At 41.8% G+C, this 27,276-nt stretch overlaps 1 long non-coding RNA gene across 1 annotated transcript in view; it reads left to right on the forward strand.

The window, feature by feature from the left end:
- The window catches only part of LOC122239604, a 127,401-nt gene that overhangs the window by 26,181 nt on the left and 73,944 nt on the right, over window positions 1–27,276 (forward strand). The window contains exon 2 of the long non-coding RNA XR_006218850.1: window positions 7,617–7,692. This is a non-coding gene — a long non-coding RNA (uncharacterized LOC122239604). The remainder of the gene's footprint in view (window positions 1–7,616; window positions 7,693–27,276) is intronic.

Consider the following 27,276-nt stretch of genomic DNA (forward strand, 5'->3'; position numbering starts at 1 on the left):
GGGGACCCACACAGCCTCTACCAGGTGTCCTCCCAGCAGGGGAACCACCTCTCCCCATGTGGCCTGGAGAACCCTGGACTCCACTCTGCTCCTGGGGATTCGCCCTTCCCATCAGAGCACTGCCAGGTATTGAGCTGTGGTGTTCAGACTCTGAGCTCCCCCTGCTTATAGTGTTAATGAAATTTAAACTCTCTCCTTTCTCCTTTCTCCCTTTTTAGTTCAGTCCCTGCGGCTGTTTCCACTTTTCTACTTTCTCTCCAGCTGCTTTTGTGGGGGTGCTTTTCCTGTATTCTCTTCCCTCCCCCACTGTCTCTGTCCTCTCTCCGCATGCAAAAGCGGCTCCCTGCCCTCCACGGCTTCTCTCTCCCCAAGTTCACCTCTCTGTGCCGTGTACCTCTTGAATTCTGTGGTTCAGGTTGTGCAGATTGTTGTGTTAATCCTCAGATCAGTTTTCTAGGTGTGCAGGATGGTTTAGTGTTGGCCTGGCTGTATTTCATGGACGCGAGACACACAAAAAGCTTCCATGCTGTTCTGCCATCTTGGCTCCAATCCTGGCTGAATGTATTTTTATTAAATTGAATGGAAATTTTGCTAAATTGTATTTTTTTAGGCTCCTTTGCTTTTTCATTCTTTGTATAAGTCAACTTTTTCCTATCTGGTATTCATCAAAAGAGATCTCTTCTTTAAAAAACTGTAGGACTTGGGAACCTGGGTGGCTCAGTCCACTAAGCATCCGGCCTCAGCTCAGGTCATGATCTCCCAGTTCCTGAGTTCGAGCCCTGCGTCAGGCTCTGGGCTGATAGCTCAGATCCTGGAACCTGCTTCAGATTCTGTGTCTCCTCTCTCTGCCCCTCCCCCTCTCATGCTCTGTTTCTCTCTCTCTCTCTCTCTCAAAAATAGATAAACATTAAAAGTTTTAGCAATTTTAGCAATGGACTTCCTTAGGAGCTCATGTACAAATAAGTCCTTGAGCAGTGCGTATGCAATCTTCTGACAATCTTTTCTCCATGTGGCAAAAAGAAAACCCAACTTGATTTGGCTCCTGAATTGTCTGTTCATGGATGTAGGATATCCTCATTGCTTAGTCTATCACTCCCTCAAAGAGTTATCACTCCTTTGGGAATCACAGTCTACCTCCATCTGGAACATGTTGCTTAATGAGTAGAATTCTCATTTGTAAATATCTATAAGGCTATTTTATGCACTTAGTAATATACTGTCACTGATTGGTATCTTCTTCATATTTGTGTCTGCAACTTGTACTTAAGGGCAAGCATGTATCTTTTTCTTAGCTTAGGTCTCCACCATCCCCTCCCCTATACTCCTTCAAAGCACAGCCCATGACAAAAAGTGCTAAAAAGTAGTTTGTTTCAAAGTAATCCCACTGAGCAAGAATGAGGGGTCAGGGGAATTGAACAGGCAGGGAGGGGAAGCTCATACAGTGATACATTATTGAGTTGTCCATTCCTATGGGTGACTTGTGCTCAGTCTTGATAGGGTATTCTTTTAAATGTGTTTCATAATAGTTTGCTTGAGGGACAAGAGGGGGAAGTTTTATCCATTGGTTTTTGTTTCCTATTGGCTAAGGCCGGCCATGCAAGCATTAGCTCCAAGAGGTGGCACCAAAAGGATTTACAGTGGTGTGAATGAAGTGTCCAATAAAATTTTGTGAACTTGGGGTGCCTGGGTGGCTCAGTCGGTTAAGCATCCGACTTCGGCTCAGGTCATGATCTCACAGTTTGTGGGTTCGAGCCCCGCATCGGGCTCCATGCTGACAGCTCAGAGCCTGGAGCCCGTTTCAGATTCTGTGTCTCCCTCTCTCTCTGCCCCTCCCCTGTTCATGCTCCGTCTGTCTCAAGAATAAATAAACATTAAAAAAAAATAAAAAATTTTTTTGTGAACTTAATAGGACCTAGCTCAATTCTGAGCACAAACTATGCATCCAGTGACCACTTACTGACTTGAACGTCATGGTTATCACTCTGACAACAGAAATAGCACAAGTGTCACATTATTATTCCTATTTCCACCAATCTAAACAAATAGGCTATATTTTATTGTATAATGGTTTTAAACAAAGTATTGTTCTGCTGATGTTTTTATGGTATCCAATATTCTTCCTACAGAATTTACACATTAATATCTACAGAACTTAAATCCAGCAGTCCAAAAAGGTATCATGCATGTAATACCCTTCAGAAATGTGCCACATAGACATGTGTTCACTTAAACACTTAAAAAAAATCCTTAAAATTTTTTTTTTATTTTTAAATAAGTGTCGACTTACAGAAAAGACTGGCAAAAATAATACAGAGTTCCTGTATAACCTTTACTCAGCTCTCTCTCATGTTTATACTTATTCCACAGAATAATAGGGCTATTAACATTGACACTCTACTATTAACTAATCTATGAACCTTATTCGAATTTCAATAATTTTTCCACTAACGTTGAAGAAACCCCTCTGGTCCCAGATCTAATCCAGGATCACACACTGCATTTAGTCGTCATGTCTCCATGGTTTCCTTTCTTTGTTTTTCATGACCTTCTGGAGAGTACTGGTCAGTTATTTTCTAGAATTTCCCTCAATTTGGGTTTGTCTGATGTTTTCTGACGACTAGTGTGAGATGATGTATTTTTTTCAAGAACACCACAGAGGTTAGGCTGTACCCTTCTCGGTGTATCATATCAGGGGCACATGATATTGCTATGCCTTATTAGTGGTGATATTCACTTTGATGCCTTGATTAAGACACCAGGTTTCTTCCCTGTAAGGTAATTCTTTTTGCCTTTGTAATTAGTACATGTCTTGTAGGCAGATAGTTTGAGACTATGCAAATATCCTTTTTCCCATAATAACTTTTGCCTGCTCATTTTATTATCTATTGATGGTACTTCTATGCAGTAGTTATTAGGTATGGTGTTTGCCTAATGGTGATTTCCTATTTACTTCATTCCTTCCATATTGATTAATTGGAATGCTAAGTATTTTCATCAACTTTGTGTCATGAATATAATCCATCATTACTTATTACATATATTGTTGCTCAAAGTGTTCTTACCTTGGCTATTGGGCACTCCTTCCAGTTAGCCGCCATGTCCTGAGTGTGCCCCTATTAATTTTTGACCACTTCCTTCCTTTCTGACACTAGAAGAGGTTCCAGGTACATTTTCAGTTTTTCCTGTCCCAGGTTTGGAATCTCTAAGATTTCTCTAAGGAGCTTTGGTTCCATTAATTAGAGAATTTCATTGTGTCTGGGCCCTCTCAGAAGATAGAGCTAGGAGATATATGTATGTGTGTTAACCCATGCTTACACACATATTTTAATCTATTTTTATAGCTCTTTATCTGTATCTATGTTAAAAACAATGAGTTCATATTGATACCTCTGATTACAGTCCAGTATCACAGGATTCATTCTAGCTGTCTTCACCCCCCCCCCGCCCTTTCTTATATTGTAATATCTTTCTTTGGTGGTCCGAAACATGGCTCCCATTATCCATGATGTATTTACTTATTTGTTCAGAGCCAGTAAGACGGCTTCAGAATTGCTAACTACCCCGTGAAAACCAAATTTACTAAGTACAGTATAATATTTGTGCATAGTTCCTTTGGCTTAGCTCTTTTTACAGTAGATAGTCAAAATACTGTTTCTTAGGCTAGCTCTTGCTTTCCTACCTTCTTCATGTGGTTATATTATTCATGTAATACAGTTCAGTTCATTTGTTACTGTTTATTCCATTTTGGGGTTACCCCCACCCCCTAATTTATTTTAACCATTTATTTTGAGGGGACGTATGAAAACATAACATGATTTTAAGAGTCAGATTTATTAAAAAAGTTTTTTTTTAATGTTTATTCATTTTGGAGAGACAGAAGTGACAGAGTGCAAGTAGGGGTGGGGCAGAGAGAGAGGAAGACACAGAATCTGAAGCAGGCTCCAAGCTCTGAGCTGTCAGCACAGGGCTCCACACACGAGCCATGAGATCATGACCTGAGCCGAAGTTGGATGCTTAACCGACTGAGTCACCCAGGTGCCCTAGAGTCAGATTTATTTTAAACGAAGTATATTCAGACTAGTTTCACTGCCCCCCATTTAAATACTCTTTTCTTTTTCCCCATTTTTTTCTGCACTATTCCAACTTACTTTCTATAGGCAAAACTCATTAATTTTTGGTTTAACCTTTTGGCATTTCTTTTGAACAAATCAATGAATATATAATGAATACATACATATATATTGTTATACACCCTTTTGTCTTACATGAAAGATAGCATAGTACAGATACTCTTCATTTTGCTTTTTAAATTTAATATGTTTTGGAAATCACTTCATATAAATTCAGAGAGATCTTCATTCTTTTTTATAGCTGCATACTATTCCATTGTGTGGATATATCATAGTTTCTTCAGCAACTCCCCTACTGAGGGCATTGAGCATCTAGGTTGCTTCTAATATTTTACAGTTACAAACAGTGCTGCAGTGAATAATCTTGTACATATTTATTTTGTATTGTTGGAGGTTTATTCTCAGAGTAGATTCCTAAAAGTGGGATTGTTGGGGCAAAAGTGCATCTATAGTTTTTGTTAAGTGTTGTCAAGTTTCATTCCAGAAAGGGTTGTTATTGGCCTTTATTCCCACCAGCAATTATGAGAGTATTTCACCCCAGTTTTGCCAAGAGAGTGTATTATCATACTTTCTAATTTTTGCCAGTCTGATAGATAGAAAATGTTATCTCAGTGTTTTTTTAAATTTACATTTCTCTAACTTTTTTTTCACATTTTAAGGACTATTTTATATTTTGGGGATGAATTGTCTCCATATCTTTTTTTCCCTTTTTCTTTTGGCTTTTTGGTCCTTTCTTGATTTTCAAGAGCTCTTTATATATATAACAGATATGTCTTGCAAATATTTTCTCCCCGTTTGTCAGTTGTCTTTTGTCTTTGATGATTGTGGGTTTTGCTTTTGTTTTTGTTATACATTGTATTTATTCTTATGTGGTCAGATTACCAGTCTTTTGTTGCTTCTGTATTTTAAATCTTTGTCTCTATTCCAAAATTGAAGATGAATTTACTCATATTTTATCCTAGTACTTGTATAGTTTTATTTGTTAGATATCTGACACATTTAGAATTCATTCTTTTGTATGGAATGCATACAGATTTGATTTTACCTTTTGTTCCAAATGGCTACCCAGTTGTCCTGACACTATTAAGAAGTCTATCTTTGCTCCAGTGATTTGAGATGTCACTTTTAGCATATACTAAATTGCATAGAATTACCTATAAAAATTCATCTTTGCTCTTTTTGTACTTTGTAATGGTGTGACTGGTGTTATATTACCTACTCATTGCCTGTGGCCACAGATAATGCTCCAGATTGGTTTTTGTTCTGAAAGAATAATCAAGCTAGAGAAATTTACCTTCTGGCTATGTATTTATTAAACACTGTTACCTAAATTGAACCCACAGCTATGAGGCATGGTTCCTTCTGCCCAAATGTTATCAGTGTCAGTGTCTGCTGTATTGTAAAATCATTAGGCTGAAATAAAGCTTCCTAAATGAGTCTCAGTGCTATTTGTTTGGAACTACTGAATTGAGAACGTGAAGAATGGCCTCATGAGCCCTAGCTTTATGAAGGTTCATTGTCTTTGGCGCCTTGGCTGTTTTCTTAATTCAGCTGCTAGATCTAGGTAGACAAATTGTAATACTGTGATTACTGCCAGAGTAGAGTCATTAGAATTAGGTGGTAATTTAACTTTGTAGGAGTTCACCTACATCTAGGGTACAGAGTTGCCTGGCAACAATGGCATCCTTATTAAAATACAGAAAACCTGAAACAAAGTCTAGACATTGTCCTTTCAGATGGCTTTATGCTGATGTGAGAAGAAACACCAACCCAGGGGCACCTGGTTGGCTCAGTCAGAACATGAGATTCTTGCTTTTGGGGTTCTGAGTTCAAGACCCACATTGGGTGCAGAGATTATGTAAAAATAAAATCTTTAGGGGCGCCTGGGTGGCTCAGTCATTTAAGCATCTGACTCCTGGTTTTGGCTCAGATCATGATCTCACTGTTTGTGAGTTCAAGACCCATATTGGGCTCTATGCTGGCAGCGTGGAGCCTGCTTGGGATTCACTCTCTCTCCCTCTCTCTCTCTCTCTGCCCTTCCCCCACTGTGCTCTCTTTCTCTTTCAAAATAAATAAATAAACATTTAAAAAATAAAATAAACTCTTAAAGAGAGAGAAAAAAAAAAAGGAAGCACTACCCAAAAGAATCTTCCTATTTACAAAATAAATGAGCTGTTTGGAGAAATAGATTAAAGAAGACTAATGCAGTATTGTATTGCATTAGCCTTTTCCCCATCTTATAAGGCCTGCCTTAAGTATTTGATTAGTGCTGTACTCTGGCTTTGCTTACAAAGAACCTCAAATTTGGGGGCTTTAAATTTCAGAGTACATATGTGGAAAGTGCCCGAAAGCCAGAGGAATTTTTATTTCTTGCCCTTATTGTGTCCTTTTATTGTAATAATGACTTATTTAAAAAAATTTTTTTGAGAGAGAGAGAGAGAGAGGGAGAGAGAGAGAGAGAGAGGTGAAGGGCAGAGAAAGAGAGTGAGGGAATCATAAGCAGGCTCCAAGCCCAACTCCATGTTGGGGGGCTGTAAGGGAGGGCGACATGGGGATTGATTTGATGACAGTGAGATCATGTCCTCAGCTGAAATCAAGAATCAGATGCTTAACCTACTGAGTCACCTAGGTGCCCCAATACTGACTTATTTTAATGTGAAGAAGAAAGTTGCAATGACAAATGAAGCTGAGTCTCCAATCCAAGGATTTTTTTTTCTTTTACAGACATGTTATTCATGCCGTTGGCCTCCAGAGGGAGCAAGAGGGTTATACTTAAATAGTAATCATTCCTGAAAAAAAACTTGCTCCTCTGTTCTCTCCCCTCCTTTCCCTCTTCTCTTTCTCTTCTACGCTACCTTCATAAACATGTAGATTTTGAGGGCTCGTGTCCTCTTTATCATTTTCTATTTCCGTGCTTCTTTTTATGTGACATTCACATAGTTTTCCCTAAAACCTTATTAAGTGTGCCTGTCTTCCAGACAGGCAGAACTTCCATTCCCCTATGATGCAGGAGGTACCTTACTGTTTCAAAAGAGTGACTCTCAAGGAACCCAGATGCAAGTTTGTTTCAGCAGTTGGGGTTATTTCTTTGGAAATAGTGTTGGTTCTTTCACCCCCATCGCCCCACTCTGCCCCTACCCCCAACTCAGAGGGGGGCCTACATATTCTGATTTCCCTATGCCTCCCCAATGACAGAAATGTTAGAGTGTGTGGTGAAACACTAAACCATAGGTCCATTTTGAATAGAGACCCCCCCACCCCGTGTGGCTTCTGGGCTGAAAAAATGGTCCACCATGAGATCCTTTGTTGATAGAAGGATCAATAGGGACCACTTTGTTTCTTACTGGTCTCCTGCTTGTACAGGGAGTTTTCTCCACGATGAAGGATCCCAAGTAAGTATGTGTTACTTTCTCTAAGATAAAAGTCTGTGCAGAAATGATGACCTAGTTCTGACATATACATTTTCTCTCTCCTCTGTGGTTATAGCTAAAATCAGGATGAGTTTGTGGAACCTGAGTCTGTACCTTAAATGTTACACGGAATCTTGAGACTCTGCCTTGAGGTAGGTTCGGATTGGGTCAGAAATTTTCCTCCTGTCCCTCTTGTCCTAACGTGGCTTGGCCTACAGAAACTTCCATCCCTGGTACAGTCCATGCATGGACCTACCCATTCTTCATAAGGAATGTTGGGCTTTAGGCACCATCTGTATGCTGCTGACTCCCAAAGGTTTATCATCCTCTCTGGCCTCCCTTCTAAGTGGCCTGTTTGACATTATCACTTGAATGTTTAATTGAAATTTCAAATTTCCTGGGTGCAAAACAGAGTCTTTGACTTTTCCCAAATGTGTTCTCCACTGTTCCCAAATGGACCACCATCTCTCTGTTACTCACTTAGGAGTCATTCTTGCTTCCCCATTTTTTTCACCCCCCACCATCTCATCCTTCAGTCAGCTCTGTTCTTATTCCAACATATTTCCTACATCTGCCTACTTTGCTCTCTCTTTCCTGATCTCTGCTTCACTTCTCCCAGACAGCATGCTATGCTTCTCTCTCATCCAGACCATTAGGAGAGATTCCTTAACAGGTGTAATGATGGCAGTGGTTTGGAAAAATTAAATGTGCTTCTCTCTTTTTTTCAGATATAAAGGGATAAAAGAATACAAACTGAAAGAGTTAAGATTTGGCTTTGGACATTGAAAAATAGGGTTGTGCAGAAGACCAATAGATTTGAAAGCTTGTCTTTGTAGGGAGAGAAAGGATTTCATAAATGTTTTCAGTTTCCATTTACATAGCAAGGATCAGGACTGTAAGACTAGATCATAAATTTCTCCCATAACATATAGAATGTCTGTACTATTCACCTTTAATGCTTAGTGATAAGGCTGGAGTTCTGAAGATGGGGCTATGGTAATGAAGCCTGCATACCTGCCCAAATAGATTTTTGTAGAAGGAAGACAGAAAGAAAGAAGACAGGAAATAATGGCCAGTTAGGGATTCTAATCTTCCCTTGGGGCTGTAGCCCAGAAGGAGAGAAGTCAGTTAAATACTTGGAGGAATACAAAGGGCAGAGGGACTCCTTCTTGGTTTCTAGTCTGGGACACTGGGGAAAGTCACCTGGAGGCCCTGGGAGGGGGCCTTCCTGGCCAACCCGGTGAGTGCCTACATGGAAATAAATTCAGAGATGTGGTCAGGGAGAGTGAGGGTCTCATTTGTATCCCTAAGGCTTCCTCTATTCTCTCTAGAATGAACGTTGAGTTCAGAGCCACCAGGGCCAACATGGACCTGTTGAGATGGGGACTTCGAGGCATCCAGAGAGGCCTGTAATGCCAGTGAGAGAGGAGGTGACTAGCAGTCCCACCCAGCAGAGAGCTTGGTTACAGACCAAGATGTGTACCAGCTCAGCCTCAGCTACAGCCCCTAATGACACCATTGTAGGCGGTGACAAGGGACATTGCTGGAGAGCTAGAGGAACCCAAGGACCCTGCATGGTTTTGAGGACTCTTTTCCACCAATTCCATAAGGACATGCATGCTTCTCTCCCTCCATGCACCATCCTGGAGGGCAGAGATTATGCCATAATCTAGAGACTAAGCATGTCTAACCAAAGAGGCTGAAGAGGTCTAAGGGTTCTCTCCCATGCTCCTTTTATTTTCCTATAGTTGATAACAGCTAGTGAGTTAGAATAGATCAACTCTAGACCAAGTGGGAGTCTAATTTCTCCACACATTTGAGTTCTGGGGTAAGTTCATTGCAACACTGTGACAGTGGTTGTGTCTTTGCATCTACCTATAGCGCTTCTACAGTGCCTAGTCCACAGAGTAAGCAGAGCACGCCTTAGAAGTGTGAGAAGCTAAGCATACCATCTTCCTACATCTTCCGAAGGCTTTGTATTGGGCACAGGATGAAGCATCAGCACCTCACCTCAGAAGGCTCCATATGATCAGGGCCTGTCTTCCTCTCTCTCCTCATCCTAAACCTTGTCCTCCAAGCTCCAGCTCCGAGGCCCTTCTGTTCCATGAACAAGCTCTCCTCTTTCCCGTCTCAAGCCCTTGCACTTGCTGTTTATGCTGATGCCTTCCATTTGCCCTTTCAGAACCAACTTCCATCCTTTGTCCCTTTGTCCTTTGACCCCATAGGCTGACCATATGAATTGCATCAGTGGACACACTAGCGTTCTGGCTTCCTATTGGAATTGGCCAAGGGAAGACTAGCAGGGGATCAGAGAGAGGGAGGGAAAAGATACTTATTTGTGGCATTTATTCTCCCTGCTTCTTTCTGGCTAGGTCACTGGAAATGTTCCTGGCTCCCCCACCTTTGGTAGTACTGGAGTATCACCCACTGTCTCTCTAGTTTCATTAAATTATGTCTATGGCTTTTTATTTTTAATTAAAAAAAAATTTTAATGTTTATTTTTGAGAGAGAGATAGAGCACGCAAGAGGTAGGGGGCAGAGAGAGAGGGGGGACAGAGAATCCAAAGCAGGCTCTGCACTGACAGCACTAAGTCCAATGCAGGGGTCGAACTCACAAACTATGAGATCATGACCTGAGTGAATGTTGGACATTCAACTGACTGAGCCACCCAGGCACCCCAAACTCTATCTGTACTTTTGTCCAGAGTCCTGTTTGGGTGGTGCCTGCTTCTTGCCAGACCTCAGCTGTCATATTCTTCTGTATGCTCCCTTCTAGGCTCTCTGCATGCTGGTTTCTTCTTCTTGAGTCTCAGCTCTGATGTCATCCCCCTCAGGGAGTCTCTCCCTGACTACCCACCATCTCACTGCCCACAACAGTGGCCTGCCTCTTGTCCTTCACTCTATCACAACATATTTTTTTAATGTTTATTTATTTTTGAGAGAGATATATATATAGTGCAAGCAGGGGAGGGGCAGAGAGAGAGAGGGAGACACAGAATCCAAGCAGGCTCCAGGCTCTGACCTGTCAGCACAGAGCCCAACACAGGGCTCGAACTCACAAACTGTGAGATCATGACCTGAGCCAAAATCGGAGGCTTAAAATGACTAAGCCACCCAGGCACCCCTATCACAACATATTTTTAATGTCTTGCATTTTAGTGATCAAAATCTCATGCTATCCAATATTGTCCAATATTGGACAATATCTGGGCTCCCTAAGAAGAGCAGGGCTAGTGCCAGTAGAGGTATTCTCAACACTAGCTGATTGTCTGCATCCCCTGTGGAACTTACCCAGCTCTCTGGGCCGTACCCCAGAGCCACTGGGTCATACATTCCAAGGGATGGGTTCAGGAATCTGTACTTAAAAAAATTTTTTTAATGTTTATTTATTTTTGAGAGAGGGAGAGAGAGAGAGACAGAGCATAAATGGGGGCGGGGCAGACAGAGAGGGAGACACAGAATCTGAAGCAGGCTCCAGGCTCTGACAATGTCAGCGCAAAGCCTGATGTGGGGCTCTCACTCATGAGACACGAGATCATGACCTGAGCCGAAGTCAGATGCTCAACCAAATAAGCCACCCAAATGCCCCACGAATTTGTACTTTTTAGAAGTTCCATAGATGTTTCTTTGATACAGCTGTGTGAGAGACACTAGACTAGCTTAAAGAGGGGCTTTGCTTCCATGAATTCAGGGATCTGATTATGTTGTTTTAACTCTCCTGAACCATTAGCATAAGGCTGATGAGCCAAATCCACTTTAACTCACTTTGTGTTTGAATCAGTCAATGTTTCCACTCATGTCTTTGAAATCACTTCTCAGTGGCTATAATAGAGGTCTTGAAAAACTTGGCATTTGAAGGCTACTAGTATTTTTAATTTATAAAGTAAAAAACTGAAATCTGGAGAGGTTAGCAAACTACTCAGCCACAGTGGCCCTGAGACCATTCTCCTTCTCCTGTTAAGCTGTATTATAACTCAACAGCCCATTGCATAGAATTCTTTTAAAATATGACACCCACCAGGTCCCTATAGAGTTTTCTTTCTTTCCTCGTTTCTTTCAGCGCTCACACCGATTTCCGTAAAAGGCAGCTTCATCAACAAGTTTGGTATTGCTGTCTTCAGAAGCGTTTTTCAGTCCATGTCTTTCTGTTTGTTGCTTATAAAGTAGCAGGCATCTGTGAACCTAACTGATGCACTCATTGGCCCATGTCAGCTTCTGGTCCTATGTGTACATTCAGCTTGTACAGATTTACAGTAATATCACATCTGGAATTCTATGATATATATCCTCCATTTGTACTATGCCATGAATATTTGTTTCTCTGTTTAATTGAATTTAATTTTATTATTTTATTTAATTTTATTTTTTACAGAGCATCCAGTATAATTTATTTTATTTTATTTTATTTTAGTTTTTTAAATTTATATCCAAATTAGTAAGCATATAGTGTGACAGTGATTTCAGGAGTAGATTCCTTAATGCCCCTTACCCATTTAGCCCATCCCCACTCCCACAACTCCTCCAGTAACCCTCTGTTCTCCATATTTAAGAGTCTGTGATGTTTTGTCCCCCTCCCTGTTTTTATATTATTTTTGCTTCCCTTCCCTTATGTTCATCTGTTCTGTGTCTTAAAGTCCTCATATGAGTGAAGTCATATAATATTTGTCTTTCTCTGACTGACTAACTTCGCTTAGCATAATACTCTCCAGTTCCATCTACGTAGTTGCAGATGGCAAGATTTCATTCTTTTTGATTGCTGAATAATACTCCATTGTATATATATACCACATCTTCCTTATCCATTCATCCATCAATGGACATTTGGGCTCTTTTCATACTTTGGCTATTGTTGATAGTGCTGCTATAAACATTGGGGGTGCATGTGTCCCTTCAAAACAGTATACCTGTATCCCTTGGATAAATACCTAGTAGTGCAATTGCTGGGTCATAGGGTAGTTCTATTTTTCATTTTTTGAGAAACCTCCATACTGTTTTCCAGAGTGGCTGCACCAGTTTATATTCCCACCAGCAGTGCAAAAGAGATCCTCTTTCTCCGCATCCTCACCAACATCTGTTGTTGCCTGAGTTGTTAATGTTAGCCATTCTGGCAGGTGTAAGGTGGTATCTCATTGTGGTTTTGATTTGTATTTCTCTGATGATGAGTGATGTTGAGCAGTTTTTCATATGTTGGTTGGTCATCTGGATGTCTTCTTTGGAGAAGTGTGTATTCATGTCTTTTGCCCATTTCTTCACTGGATTCTTTGTTTTTTGGGTGTTGGGTTTCATAAGTTCTTTACAGATTTTGGATACTAACCCTTTATCTGATATGTCGTTTGCAAATATCTTCTCCCATTCTGTCGGTTGCCTTTTAATTTTGCTGATTGTTTCCTTCATTGTGCAGAAGCTTTTTATTTTGATGAGGTCCCAGTGGTTCATTTTGCTTTTGTTTCCCTTGCGTCTGGAGACGTGTTGAGTAGGATGTTGCTGCAGCCAAGACCAAAGAGGTTTTTGTCTGCTTTCTCCTCAAGGATTCTGATGGTTTTCTGTCTTACATTTTGGTTTTTCATCCATTTTGAGTTCATTTTTGTGAATGGTGTAAGAAAGTGGTCCAGGTTCATTTTTCTGCATGTCGCTGTCCAGTTTTCCCAGCACCACTTGCTGAAGAGACTGTCTTTATTCCATTGGATATTCTTTCCTGCTTTGTTAGAGATTAGTTGGCCATACGTTTGTGGGTCCATTTCTGGGTTCTCTATTCTGTTCCATTGATCTGAACGTCTTTTTTTTTTTGTGCCAGTACCATACTGTCTTGATTACAGTTTTGTAATACAGCTTGAAGTCCATGCCATGAATATTTTAAAAATTTATTAAGTATAATAAACAATACCCATTTAAGTATAGGTAGTTGAATTTTGACAAATGTATGTACCTTGTAACCACCACCACAATTGAGACACAAAATATCTCTAGGGGCACCTGGGTGGCTCCCTCAGTTGAGTGTCTGACTCTTGATTTTGGCTCAGCTCATGATCTGGTGGTGGGTGGGATTGTGTTGGGTTCTGCTCTGATAGCATGGAGCATGCTTGGGATTCTCTCTCTCCATCTCTCTCTGTCCCTCTCCTGCTTTCTCTCTCTCTCTCTCTCCCTTTCTCTCAAAGTAAATAAATAAACATTAAAAAAAAAGATATCAAAGATTTCTTTCCCTGCAAAAGTTCCCTCGTACAATGCTGTGGTCAGTTGCTCCCTCCACTTTTGGCCCAGGCAACCACTGATCTCCATTCCATCACTACAGATTTTGTGTTTTCTAGAATTTCACAAGGTGAGATCATACATACAGGTGATTTTGTGTCTCATTTCTTTTACTCAGCGTAAAGTTTTTAGATGTAAATATTTTTTAATTGTTCTCTAGTCTTTTTTTCTCTTACCTAATATTTCTACTACCACCACCCTCCTGCTCCTTTAAACCAGGTAGCTTAAGCTTGGCATGTCTATTTTCTGTCCCTTCTTATCAAAATGTACCCACCCAAGAGAGCCTAGATAATTCGGTTTGTAAAGCTTCCTTCGTGAACACAGACTAGGACAGCAAAGGGCAGAGAATGGATTTGGAGAGACAAAAGGAGAATAGTCAGCAAAGGTAGGTATTCCTGCTAGTAGATGAGAAAACTGGGAAACTCAGAAGGTGCTTACAAATGGTCACTGGCTGGGACAGGCCTCTGTACAGTTCTTCTGACTCTGAATGCCACATCTCACTTCCCTGCAAGAGATTTTTTTTTTCTCAATAAAAGTGTAAAGGCCCCAAAGGCGATGAAATGTAAGGAAATTTAGAACCTGCACAAAGACAGTGATATTAGTGATAATAATGGTGATCGTAGTGACATTAGCAACAGTGGAGATGCCGAGATGATGGCAGTAATGGTGAAGATGATGGCCACCACGGTGGTGGTGCTCCAGAGTATCACACTGAGGTCCAGGAAGCACTGAAGGGAACAGAAAACAAAACCCCATCTTTTTACAGTGCTTTCACCTATTTTTTTTCTCACTTCAACTTTGCAGTAATCCTGTGAGGTGTGTATTATTATCATTCCCATTTTATTTTTATTTAGAAAGAGAGTGTGTGGGTACAGTGGGGAGGGGCAGAGGGAGAGAGAATCTCAAGCAGGCTCTGTGTCCAGTGCGGAGTCTGACATGGGGCTCAATCCCACGACCCTGGGATCATGACCTGAGCCAAAATCAGGAGTCAGATACTTAGCTGACTGAGCTACTCAGACACTCCTACCATTCCCATTTTAGAGGAGGAACCTGAAGACAGAGCAGTTACTCAACTATTGGCAAGAGAAGAAGGTGATAAACTTTAGTCCACTTTTTACAGTAAGGTGTGAAAATCAATAAGCAAGTATTTCAGTGGCATGTATTAGGCATTTGACAGATTTGAAAAATAGTTCCAGTTGTTAACACTTATTTTTTCTCCCAAATTTTCACACTCACAAGCAAATTTTCTTCATGCCAAGTTATTGCTAAGTATACTAGAAAGAATGGGTTGATCTGTATTAACTTGGAAGGATTTCTGTTTCTTTATTATTGTTTTCCTTAGGTGGGGAAATAAAGATGCAGGTAAATGTAGATAGTAGGTTCTATTTTCATTAAATGAATATTAAACGTATTGAACTGTGGCTTTCAGTCTGGTTTGGCCAAGCTGAGGCTGGTTTCAGGAAATGAGCAAGTGGGAGGAGATGGAGGTCAGGTGGCTATCCCTCCCGTGCTCCCCACTCTGTCTGCTCCCTCCTTGCTTGGCTCTAGTTCAGGCAGGTGATCACAACTTCTGCTGATCTCTCCTTTCCCACACAGCCTTGACCCTCAGGAGGTCCCTATAACGTCATTCCTTCCTCTTACCCCTTAGGTTTAGGGTCCTAACAGCCTCCTGCTGTTCCCAGTTGCTGGTTGTTTTACCATTCCCTTGACCTTGCCACGCCTTTTGTGCCCCTAAATTAAGCTAATATTGCTCAGCTCCTAACCCTTCTGTGCCCTGCTTTTCGGTGCTGGGCTGGGACTTTGCAAATTATACCCCTCTGTGCTAGCAGCAGCCTGTCATTTCTGCCAATGCCACAGGGAGCCTGCGAGGCTGAGGAGGAGGGACTTGATCTTCTCTTTGCTTGCTTTTCCTGTTCTAGTCCCCCATGACAGCTGGGATTTCCTGAACAATTAGCACAGTGGGGTACCTGTATCAGCCAGGCAGCACCTCTGAGCTTTTGGGTTGTAACAACCCCAAGCTCTTCACTTGATTCTCTGGCCAAAGTAGCGCTAGCCTCTTTTCACACTAATCAGTCCCTATCTATCTATCTATCTATCTATCTAGTTGTTTATTTAATACGTAATCTGTACACCCATCGTGGGGCTCAAACTCATGACCCTGAGATCAAGAGTCTTCACAACCCTCTGGCCAAGCCAGTCAGGCGCCCCTAGCTGCTTTTTTACACTTTTCTGTGTCCCCTCAGTGAGCCCTTTCACGTACTCAGCTCTCTAACACCTTTTTTTTTTCCTTTTTATTGTGGTAAAAAACACCTTAGTTAAAATTTACCATCTTAGCCATTTTTAGTTGTACAGTTCAGTAGTGTTAAGTGTGTTTACACTGTTGTGAAACAGCTCTTCAGAACTTTCTCATCTTGCAAGACTGAAACTCTGCGCCTGTCGAACCACTCCCCTTCTCCCCCTCCCCCACGTCCTTGCAACCACCATTCTCTTTTCTGCCCTTATGAATTTGACTGCTTTAGATACCTAGTAAAGATCTCCAACTCTTTTAAACTAATTCCTTTTATTAAAATAATTGGCATGGTTTCTGTTTTCCTGATTGGATTTTGATATATCTCTGTAAATAGTCCCCTCTTTAAATAATTTTTGGTTAACTCTTTGAATGTGCCCCTTGATTCCTGCTGGAATCCCCACTGGTACACTATTTTGGGGGGGAATAACAATTGTTAAAATAACAATAATGGTAAAAGCCCTTTTAAAACCCAAAGCACTATATATTATTACCATATTCTATGTTATTACTACAATACTATGTTAGTGGTGGTATTCCGAATGAGGCCATATCTGAGCCTCCCTTATAGTGTTGCTTGAAGCACTAACATCCAGAAGAGGATGTTAGACACGAGAAAATAGATGCAAGCTCAGAGTTTCAAAAAACCCATGGCTCTGAGCCTGAGGCTCAGAAAGAGAAGGTAAATGGGAACTGTCCCCTTTCCTAGGAGAGGGTGTGGGGAATATAACAAAAGCCCCATAATCCTATTCACAAGTTACCATGGGGAAGAAGCCAGGGTGTCTGTGTCCTTAAGTGATACAGAGACTCTGGCTCTGGTCAGGATGAGACTCCAATTCCAGATGCCAGTCCCCAGCGATACAGTGACACTTCAACATCCTAACTTAAAATGAAAAATCTGGTTGCTTTTACCGAGTAGGAAAAGACTGGAAAATCCCCAACCACTAGCCAACTCACATATGCCAGAAACTCCTTGCAGCCATAGCCTTGGCTAGAGAATTCCCTGGCAGGGTGGGGTCCCCCAACCTCTTTAAGAGGAGCCCTCCTCTCTGAGGAGGTCAGATTGTGGAAGGAGGCGCCAGTGGTCTTGCCCAGGGGCTTTAAAGGGACTATGGGGGGAGGGGGGTGCGAGGGCAGGAAGTATTGTGAACAAGTCCAGTGAGGAGGGCCTTGGGTTTTTTGAATAGTATCCTGGTTGGCCATGCACTCTGGAGAATACAGTCAATCCCTGCCAGGAAAGAAGGACTCAAAACACAAGTCTGAGGGAGATTAAGGCATTTTCTGTAGCAGCTATTAATCAAGAAAACCTGAGCTACAAGGGCAGGATATTACTCATTTCTTAAACTATTTGACTAGGTTGGTCTCTTTGTATTTGGGTAGGACTAACTATGATAAAAAGCTCACCCACATGAGTTTTGTGGCTTGATGTTATGAGACTCACACATGGGCTATTCTTCCAATGCCCAGGAGCTCTATAAACCCCAAGAAATTATTTGAATTGTGTGTGTACATGGTGACCTGGAACAATTTTCTAGGGCCTGTAAATGTCATCTGATTCACAAGAGTCCATGCCCCCTCCCTGACTCCCCATCCTCAAACTGCAAATAGCGTTAGATTATGAATCATCGGAGGATCGGAGGACGGGGCCATAAATTTCATCTTTGAATCTCCAACAACATCCTGCTTGATGGGCTTTGTGCACCACCTTATTTGATTTTATTTGATTTATTTTTAAATGTTTATTTATTTATTTTGGGAAAGAGAGCGTGAGTGAGTGGGGAAGGAGCAAAGAGAGCTGGAGAGAGACATTCCCAAGCAGGCTTTGCACTGTCAGCATGAGCCTGACATGGGGCCAGATCCTATGAACCATGAGATCATGACCTGGCCCGAAATCAAGAGTTGGATGCTTAACTGACTGAGCCAACAAGGCACCCCTGTGCACAGTATTTTAATGAATATTTACTAAATAGAACATATATATAAGCAGATATATAACATATATTCATATGAATATATAACATATATATTCAGCTTCTAGGAACCCACAATAAAGTCTTTCTATCCTGAAGGCAGACTTGTGATTGGGTGACCTTTTAGGGATCTCAGCAACAGTTCCTTCTATTTACAAGGTGGCTCTTTGCACAGGGATATTCAAGAAAAGAGTAAGCACTAGTTTGGGAAGCTGAGTGCCAGCATTGTTTCCCCCACCAACACTCCAGGCTTTTTTTTTCTTTTTTTTTTTTTTTTTTCAATTTCATCATCTGAAACCTCATAGTCTCTTCCTGTCTCTACTACTCAATGAAATTATTATGGGGACTCATGATAAAAATGAGAAAGAAAGGAAGAAAGGAAGAAATGAAAAAAGAAAGAAAGAAAGAAAGAAAGAAAGAAAGAAAGAAGAAAGGAAGAAAGAAAAACCACAGCATGAACTGAAAGTCATGGTATTAGTATTGATAGATGAAATAGTTGATCGCTTGCTTTCACTTCTAGGTCGTTAGAAGGAAAAAGGAGACAAATTGAGGGAGGAAAAAGATGTAATGAGACACTGTTATTAAGATCATAGTAAAGTAATATGACATCGTGTAGGTGAACAAGGAAGAAAGATAGCTTTGAGTCCCTCACTTTAAGACAATAATGGAAATGAGTCAAAATATTTTGGGAAGTGAAAAGATTATTATTATTATTTTTTACCATTATCCTATTCTTAGTTTTTCTTTTCATTTTAGTTATGACTTCTGGTCTGCTAGAGACATTAAGTTGGGGGGGGGGCAGGGGTAGGGAGTGGAAACCAATTTCATTGATTCTAGAATACACATTTTCACCTTCCAACATCTCTGGGAATCAGACGGTGTCTGCTACACTCATCGGAGATGCAGTTATTAATATGGCCAAAACTTGATCATAGCTGCTCATTATTGTCATCACTTTGATTGAGTTAAGTGTATTTCTGTTACTGTAACTGCCATTTAAAAGGTCCTCAGAAGATTGTATGTGATTTGGCCTTGAAATGAAAAATTATGTTGCAAAAAGGCACAGAAACAGAGCAGTGGGACTTTAATTTGATATTGGTGAAGCAAATATGCATGGTCGGAGGGATGAACAGTTGCAGAGTTTTTGCAAAGCAACAACCAGCTGCTTTCTGGAAGCTTAGATTGGAAGAGCCATCCCTCAAGTAGAAGAAACTCTGAGATCCACAAAAGAGTTGGCCATCACTACCCCAGCCAAGTGACGAGAGAAAATGCTAACACATGTCGGATGGATAAAAGAAACGTCAAAGCAACAAGAGGCTTGCACAACTGTGGAGGACTATGGTTAAGACATGCGTTGTCACTTAATGGACAGTATTTTCTCCAGTGGTACATAAGAAAAGGTGTGCCTTACAATCAATGGAAAATGGTACGAATGTAGGCTTACAGAGTTCAGGGAGCCACTACTATTTTATAGCAAAAGACAGTTCCAGTGCTTTCTCTGCTGGTGGGCATACAATTACGAGATTTGGCGTGAAATTGGCAGATAGTTGACCAGGCACTCTATGAGTAGGAGCATCCTGTATGCTTCTGATGCTATGTGCCCAAATGACTGTAACAAAAAGGAGACCGAACTGGTCTCAAGAGTATAGAGGGGGAGGGGCACCTGGGTGGCTCATTCGGTTTAGATGATTCATGAGTTCGAGCCCCATGTCGGGCTCAAGTTGACAGGATTTTCTTTCTCCTTCTTTCTCTGACCCTCCAATATTTGCACTTGCTCTTTCTCTCTCTCTCAAAATAAACAAATAAACATTAAAAAAAAAGAGTATGGAGGGAGAAAGAACTTGTCCTCTTAGATGTATGGACTTGAGATGGACAAAGGTTTTTTTTTTTTTTAAAAAGTATAGTTTTTTATTTAAAGAAAATATTTACTGTTTGGGGATGCTTCTTATACAATAACAAAAATTAAACATGAATTCTTAAAATGTTTATTATTTTCATACCCCACAGCAAATGTAAAACATTTTCAAGTAAATTTGACTAGTAAATATTTAATTGTCTTAAAGATTATACCTTTAAATTTGCCAAGCATGAATATTTTATGGGCAGATTAAATTCTATATAGTCAATTATTAATGTCCCTAAAATAACAAAATTACTTCAGATTAATAAAAATGCCAGAAAATTAAATATTGCATATATCTACATTTCTGCCAAATGTCTATTGACAGAACATGAATAAAAAGAATACATGCAACTTGTTTCCTTATGCATCCCACCCCATCCCCACCTTGACTTTCCTCATGTGGGTATAAAAATTTTCAGCCATCTCTGGTTCTTAATTCTCCATCATGTTTGTGGTAATTCTTAACCTGGGGTTCATGGGCAGAGATTCATGGATGGGCTCCAATGAGCTTGTGCTGACCTGAAATTATATGAAAAATTTTGGGTCTTATATGCTTTTTGGTGGTGTTGAGGAAAGGGATTCTGGTTGTTACCAGTTTCTCAAAAGCATCCATTTTTTTTAAAAATTTTTTTTTAACGTTTATTTATTTTTGAGACAGAGAGAGACAGAGCATGAACGGGGGAGGGGCAGAGAGAGAGTGAGACACAGAACCAGAAACAGGCTCCAGGCTCTGAGCCATCAGCCCAGAGCCGACGTGGGGCTCGAACTCACGGACCGCGAGATCGTGACCTGAGCTGAAGTCGGACGCTTAACCAACTGAGCTACCCAGGCGCCCCAAAAGCATCCATTTTTTAAAGAACAAAAGAGTCCATGAACTACTAGTCAGCATTTTGGATCAGTTGGGACCTGGCCTGGGGTCCCTCCCAACAGGAGGTACTTTTAGTGGGTGTTTGGTTATAGTAGGAGTGGGAGCTAGACCAGCAGCAACTGAGCTGACTGGTCTCGTGACTCACGAGAGAGACGAGACACCTGGGAAATGGGCCTCATGATTCTGTCTTGGTTTTGGGACTTGGCTGCCAAAATGTCCCTGCTCTTCCTCAAAATAAACAAAGAAAAGCCATCACATTCCTGTGCCTTCCAGATTCAATCTGGCACTTTGAACTGTGTTTTTAAGTGACAAAAACCAGGTCTTAATCCTTTAGTTTTCCTCTCCCCCTGGCAGGTCCAAGATATCCTGTGATAAGGATAAGCTTGGGGGAGGGCTGAAGAGGCAGTGATCCAGGCCACTTGCCACTGGTGGTAAGGAATCAGGTTGGATGGATTCTCATTTAGTTCTGTAGAATTCCTGTACCTCACAGGACTGGCTTGGCTTAAATTGATGCTCAGCCTCTGAAAGTCCTAGGTTAAGAGGGGTCTTGAGAGCTAAGAGCATCTGGGACTTTAGCTAGTATCAGAAAGTTGTTGGAGAGCTTGTTCAAAACAGATTTCTTGGATCATCCCTACAGATTCCGATTCAATAGGTCTGGGGTGGAATCCTGGAATTGTTCTGTTTGTTTTTCAGATCAGTGTCTCCAAGTGATTTTGAGAAAGGGGCTACAAAGAGTTCTGCTTTTTCAAATGTTGAGAGCTTGGATGAAGAGAAGGACATCTGGGCCCTCAGACATTCTGTCCTCCAGGAGTTCACTCTGTTGAGTCTGGGTACTCTCCTTATCTCCAGAGAATGGCCTTAGAGGGGAACCCTGGGTCTGTTTTGTTTCTCGACAGATGTGATGCAAGGACAGGGGTGACTTGGGTCTCAGTGCCATGGCTCCCTCAGTCTTGGCAGATGGGAAGCCACTGGTTAGCCCTGTCACCTCCAGTATTTCTCCCCAGCCAAGGGCTTGTATCCCCTAAAAGAGCTATGAGTGGGGGTTGAAACATCTTGGTTAATTCAATAACCAAGAATTGTCTTTTGGAGGCTGTGTTTCCAAGCCCATAACCCCACCAAAGTTGTGCATTGGAGCTCTGAAGAAGACAATGTCCAAAGTGGCAGTTGCTGTAGCCTTCTTGCTGGTAGGAGGCAGAGTAGTATAGTGGAGAAGCATCCATCTGGGAGTAGTAAGTTATTCATTCACTCATTTCTCCATTCACTCAACAAGTACTGTATTGCTTACCATACGCTAAGCACTGTGTTAGGTGCTGGGATTCAAGAATGAACGAGACATTGTCTGTGCTTTCATGGAATTCTTACTCTGGTCAGAGTGAAAGACATTAAAAAATGGTTTTAAAATTTCTACATAGGAGGGAATATTGGAGCTTCAATCTGGTTTTAAGAGAAAGGGAGTGGCATAGAGAGTTGTCTTGAAGGTGATTTTGCACTGCAAAATGACATCTCTCACATTATCTGTTTGTTTGGGGTAGATGGTGAAGAAGAGCCGATGGAGAATGTCAAGTGGTCAAAGACACCTCCCTCCCAGCATAACACAAAGCTACCCCTCTGTGCCAACATCAGAGAGTAAACAAATCATTATCTAATTCATTTACTCAGTCAATCAATCAATCAAGTGATTAGTTAATGACAGCCATAGTGCAAAGAAGTATATGGCCTTGTGGGAGCTCACGAAAAGGATAATTAGTCTGGGGTAGGGCATGAGCGAAAGATTTCTACAACAGGTAACTTTGAAGCTGAGACCAGAAAAAAAAAAGGTAAGAATGGGTGTGGAAGGAGCGGTGAGTTGGGGCCCAGCCAGGGTGGCTGAAGCTGAGGTAACATGGGGAAAAGTATCCCCATGAAGTTAGAGAGAAGCAGGATGAGAGCCTACAGGGATTTATGGAGTTGTTTTTTTTTTTTTTTTCTTTCTACTTGTCGGTATGTGATCTTGAGTAAGTTTCCTGATTTCTCGTCTGTAAAATGGGGGACAGAGCCAACCTGACAAGGCCATGGCAAAGATGAAAAGTTGCTTTGTAAAACATAGTCTTACAGAAACAAAATGATTATGGCTGCTCAGTGTCTAGTAACTCACTTGAAAATGGCAGACTGGTTTTGGCAAGAGCCCAGATGGGACCCTCCTTAGCTCTTCAAAAACCTCTCTGTGTAGGAAAGGAAACAAGTCTCTTCTGTTCCATCAACACTGGCTCTCTTGGCCATGCCTCTTCAGACCCTTCTCTGGGCTCAGCCAGAGCCGGCATTTTCTCCAACAGGCCGTCTAGCTTCTAGAAGTTTCTCAGTTTCTGGGTGTGCCATCACTTTCATTTACTCTTGTGGTTTTTCTGACAATGAATTCTAGCCCATGTGTTTTGTTGATTTTCAAAAAGTAAGTTTGAGGGATGCCTGGGTGGCTCAGCAGTTTGAATATTCAACTCTTGATTTCAGCTCAGATCATGATCTCAGTATTGTGGGATTGAGCCCCGCGTCAGGCTCCACACTCAGTGGATTCTCTCTCTCTCTCTCTCTCTCTCTGGCCCTCTCCCCTGCTCATGCTCTCTCTCTCTCTCTCAAATAAAAAAAAATAATTAAAAAGTAAGTTTGAGAACAGCAACCTGTGGTTAGATAAACATTCATTTTTTATCTCAGTAGCTTTATATTAATGGAATCTCTACAGATGGATGAATCAACATGACATTTGACAATGGTGTCACTGAACAGGAAGTATACCTAGCACTTATTTCAGTTGTATATATGAAGTACTATATGGTTCACAAATGGTCAGTGCAGAATCTGTGGGGAAATGAAGATCTGTCTACTCTTTACTCCTCTGGTCATTGTCTGCTTTTTAAAAGTTGGGTGAATACGCATAAGCAAAATTCCTAGATTGAATGTGATTATCTGCCCTTAAGATGTTATTGTCAACTTCACAATATTTGATATAACACCTCTCTTCCCAAGGATAGGTGCATCCCCACATCAGCACTTCTTCTTGATTGCATGTATGTTTATTAAAATTTAGTCAGGGAGGAGATTTCTCTGACTCAATAAACGAGACACTGGAAAAATTTCTGGGCTGGGAGTCAGAGGTTTTGAGTTCTAATGATGGCTTAGCCACATGCTAGCTGTGTGACATTATATGAAACGGACAAATGGTGTCTTATAAAAAAGAGATTTGTTTATTAACTTTTAAATGACAAGAAAGCTGAAACCAGGAAGTTATTGCCTAGATTTCAGCTGCCAGTAAATGATGTCATCCAGGACCAGGTTCCTTGGGTCTTTTCCTTTCACAGCCCTTATCATGTGGCCCTTTTATCCTCATGCTTATAGCTTTATTGTCATAAGATGCCCATCCCAGCTTCAGACACCATGGCTACTCAGGGCAGGATGAACAGGAAAGGACAGTACGTCCACATCTGGCTTACTTTAAAAACAAAGCAGAGGATTTGCAAGAACATCTCAGGACTGTTATGTAGTCACTCATAGCAGCAGGGAGGGTATTTAGTTGTGTCACATTGTGAAGTGGACCGTAGCAAGGGAGGAGAGCTTGCAAGTCCCTATAGGCTTAATCAAGGGGCAGCCTCTGCCCCAGAGTTTTTGGACCATTTATATTGTTTCGGACGTCAGTTTCCTCAGTTTTAAAGTGAGGTGGTTTAACCAGAGTGTGGATGGTCTCTGGGGTTCCCTTAGTTCAAAACCAGGAATTCTTAAACTTATTATTTTTAGGTAATTCTTACACTTGAATGTATATTCAGATCACCTGGAGAGCTTGTTAAAATGCAAATTCTGGTGGCGGGTGGGGGTATGAAGCCTGAGATTCAGTTTTACTGACATAGGAGTTTAAGGCGTACAGCATAGTGACTTGACATACATATATTGCAAAACGATTATCACAGTGAGTTTAGGTAATATGCATCGCCTCATGAGATTCTGCATTTCCAACAGGCTCCCAAGTGATGGGGATGCTGCTGGACCACACTTTGATTTGCAAGGTTCTAAAGGTCTATGAGTTGATATTTTGCTGCTTTTCTCAGTGGACAAGCCAGCTTAAGGCAAACACCATACAAAGTTCATAAGTTGCCTAGAATGACTCTGAATTCACAGAAATGTTTCTTCCAGCAGTAAATGTGCACATTCGTACTGATTTTTCAGCATTTCCAGATCTAGAGGAGGTAAGAGCTAGAGTCTCAGTCTTAGAGAATAAGGACGAGGAAAGGACTTTTCTAATCCTCACAGGAACCCTGTGAGGCCAGTGTGATTGCTCTCGTCTCACAAATGAGGAATCTGAGAGGGAGAGACTCAGTGAGGTGAAATTACTTTCTGAAGGTCATACAGTTGGTAGTTGACAGGATTTCAATTCTAAGCCAGATCTCTGATTTCGAGGTCTGTTTTCCGTCTCTCCATGCTGACCCTTGCAGAGGCCCACACGTGAGAGGCACTAAGGACAAATACAAAACAGCCCACAGTTGAGTGATAATTAGCTTGTTTCAGACCTGCCCATGCTGATTAGCATCCATTTGCCCTCCCAGATCCCTTCTCTGCAACCCCAGGGAGACTACCTCTACCTAGGCCCTGGCCTCCAGTTGGATCCGGCCAGTGGGAACCACCTACGAGAGACTGCTGGAGTGGAAGAGACAGAGGTGGGATATTGGTTCACTCCCTGTCCCCGTGGTTTCTTTACTTCAAGGCCATGACTTAGGTGGCCTCTTCTTGGCCTTTCCCTGGTTTTTGGTAACTGCTTCCTCCCCTTGTCTCCTCAGGCCTGGGGGATAGTTGCTTCCCCCATTGCTAGATCCCTGGGTTGCTTTGTGTTTCCCTTAACCTTGCCTACACCTCCATAAATAGTCCCTTTGGCTGCCTTCTTGAGGTGCTGCTACCCGATGAGAGATCATGACTTGCTGACTCATTTCCTAAAAGTTTTCAGGTGGTGGCAGATAGCAGTAAGTAGTAACAAAGTTGGTGGAAGATCTGGCGGGGGGGGGGGGGGGGGCGTTCAATAGTCAGGACTTGGAGAGAAGGCAGGGCTTCAGCTGAGGAGGGTTTGTGGACAATGGAGAGAAAATATTTAGGAAGAGCTTCCGGCAAAGTCAAAGATTGGAGGGGCATGGGGATCTGCCAGCATTTGGGAATCAATCAGAAAGTAAGGGGCCTGGGGTGACACCAAATAAGGGTGGGTTATAGTAACAGTGGTAACATCTTTATGTGCTATGTGTCATTGTGGCCTAAGTGCTTTACTTGAACTAACTCATTTCATCTCTGGCAGCCTCTGGATCACCTCATTTTTAGAGGGGAGGAGGAAACTGAATCCCGGAGAAATTACAAACTTGTTCTGGGTCACCCAGCTATGGAGTGGCAGGGATTTGACTCTTTGTGGTCTAGTTCTGAGCCTCCCTCAGAACTCTTAAGCTGTGCTGAGGCACAGATTCCACTGAGTGTTTTGGAGACAGGATGACATCTGAAGAAAATAGTATTAAAGGGGCAGAGCCTGGATGTGCAGGGTAGAAGGCATGCTGGGAGGGAGGAACAGAGGAATCTAATGTGCCCTCCACGGAGCCGTGAGCTTAGCACAGCTCTGGGTCACATGTGGGAGTCCACATCCTGCCCTTTTCTGGGTGTGATGACAGAAGTTCTGTCTTTCCTTTCCTTTTTGTAGTCCTAGGTCGAAATCACATTTGGTTCTCCCAGGGGCAGGGAAATGGAAGGGGCCTGGTGGTCAGGATGCTGGGAGCAGCCCCCGGTTGCCAGAGACAGAAAAACCTGGAGGAGGAGAGGTCCCCCACCCTACACCTCTGCATCATTGTGGATTGAAAGAGAGCACATCAGGATTTAGCATAATTATTTTTGATCTTAATCTGCTCACTGAGGAATTTCTTTAGCAGCTAAGATAGCTCCAATGGCCCTATTTATGCTCTATTTTCCATGTGGAAATAATGATTTAACCTGAGTCTGATTTTTCCTCCTCTAGAAACTGGTGGCAATGAAAGCCACCAGACATGTAATGTGCACACATATGAGGGCCCATGGCACAGAGACTTACCTTCGGCAGGTGCTCACAAATACTAGTGGAAAGTCTCCTTTCTCCTAATTCACCTTACTTCTGTCAAAAGATAAACTGAGGCATATTAAAAAAATTTAAGAGTTTATATGAGCGAAAATCGATTTCAGTGGGCAGCACTAAACCAGAAGTGCTCTACCAGCAGGAGCTGGGGCCGTGGGGACTTTTATAGAGACAAGGCAGAAGCAAAGGAAGGATATTTTTGGCTCTAACTTAACATCTAGTTTGCTGTTTGTGATCGGTCGTCCTTAGGTTTGAATTTTGTAACCTTGAGGCATTTATAGGCTTAGGTTTTGGTTTGCTTACTAGGTCAGCACGGCATTAGAGCCACCTAGACTAATGGCCTCCTTGTTTAATTAGTTGATCACTTT

Source organism: Panthera tigris, chromosome B3, assembly GCF_018350195.1.
Source record: "Panthera tigris isolate Pti1 chromosome B3, P.tigris_Pti1_mat1.1, whole genome shotgun sequence".
Lineage (NCBI taxonomy): Eukaryota > Metazoa > Chordata > Mammalia > Carnivora > Felidae > Panthera > Panthera tigris.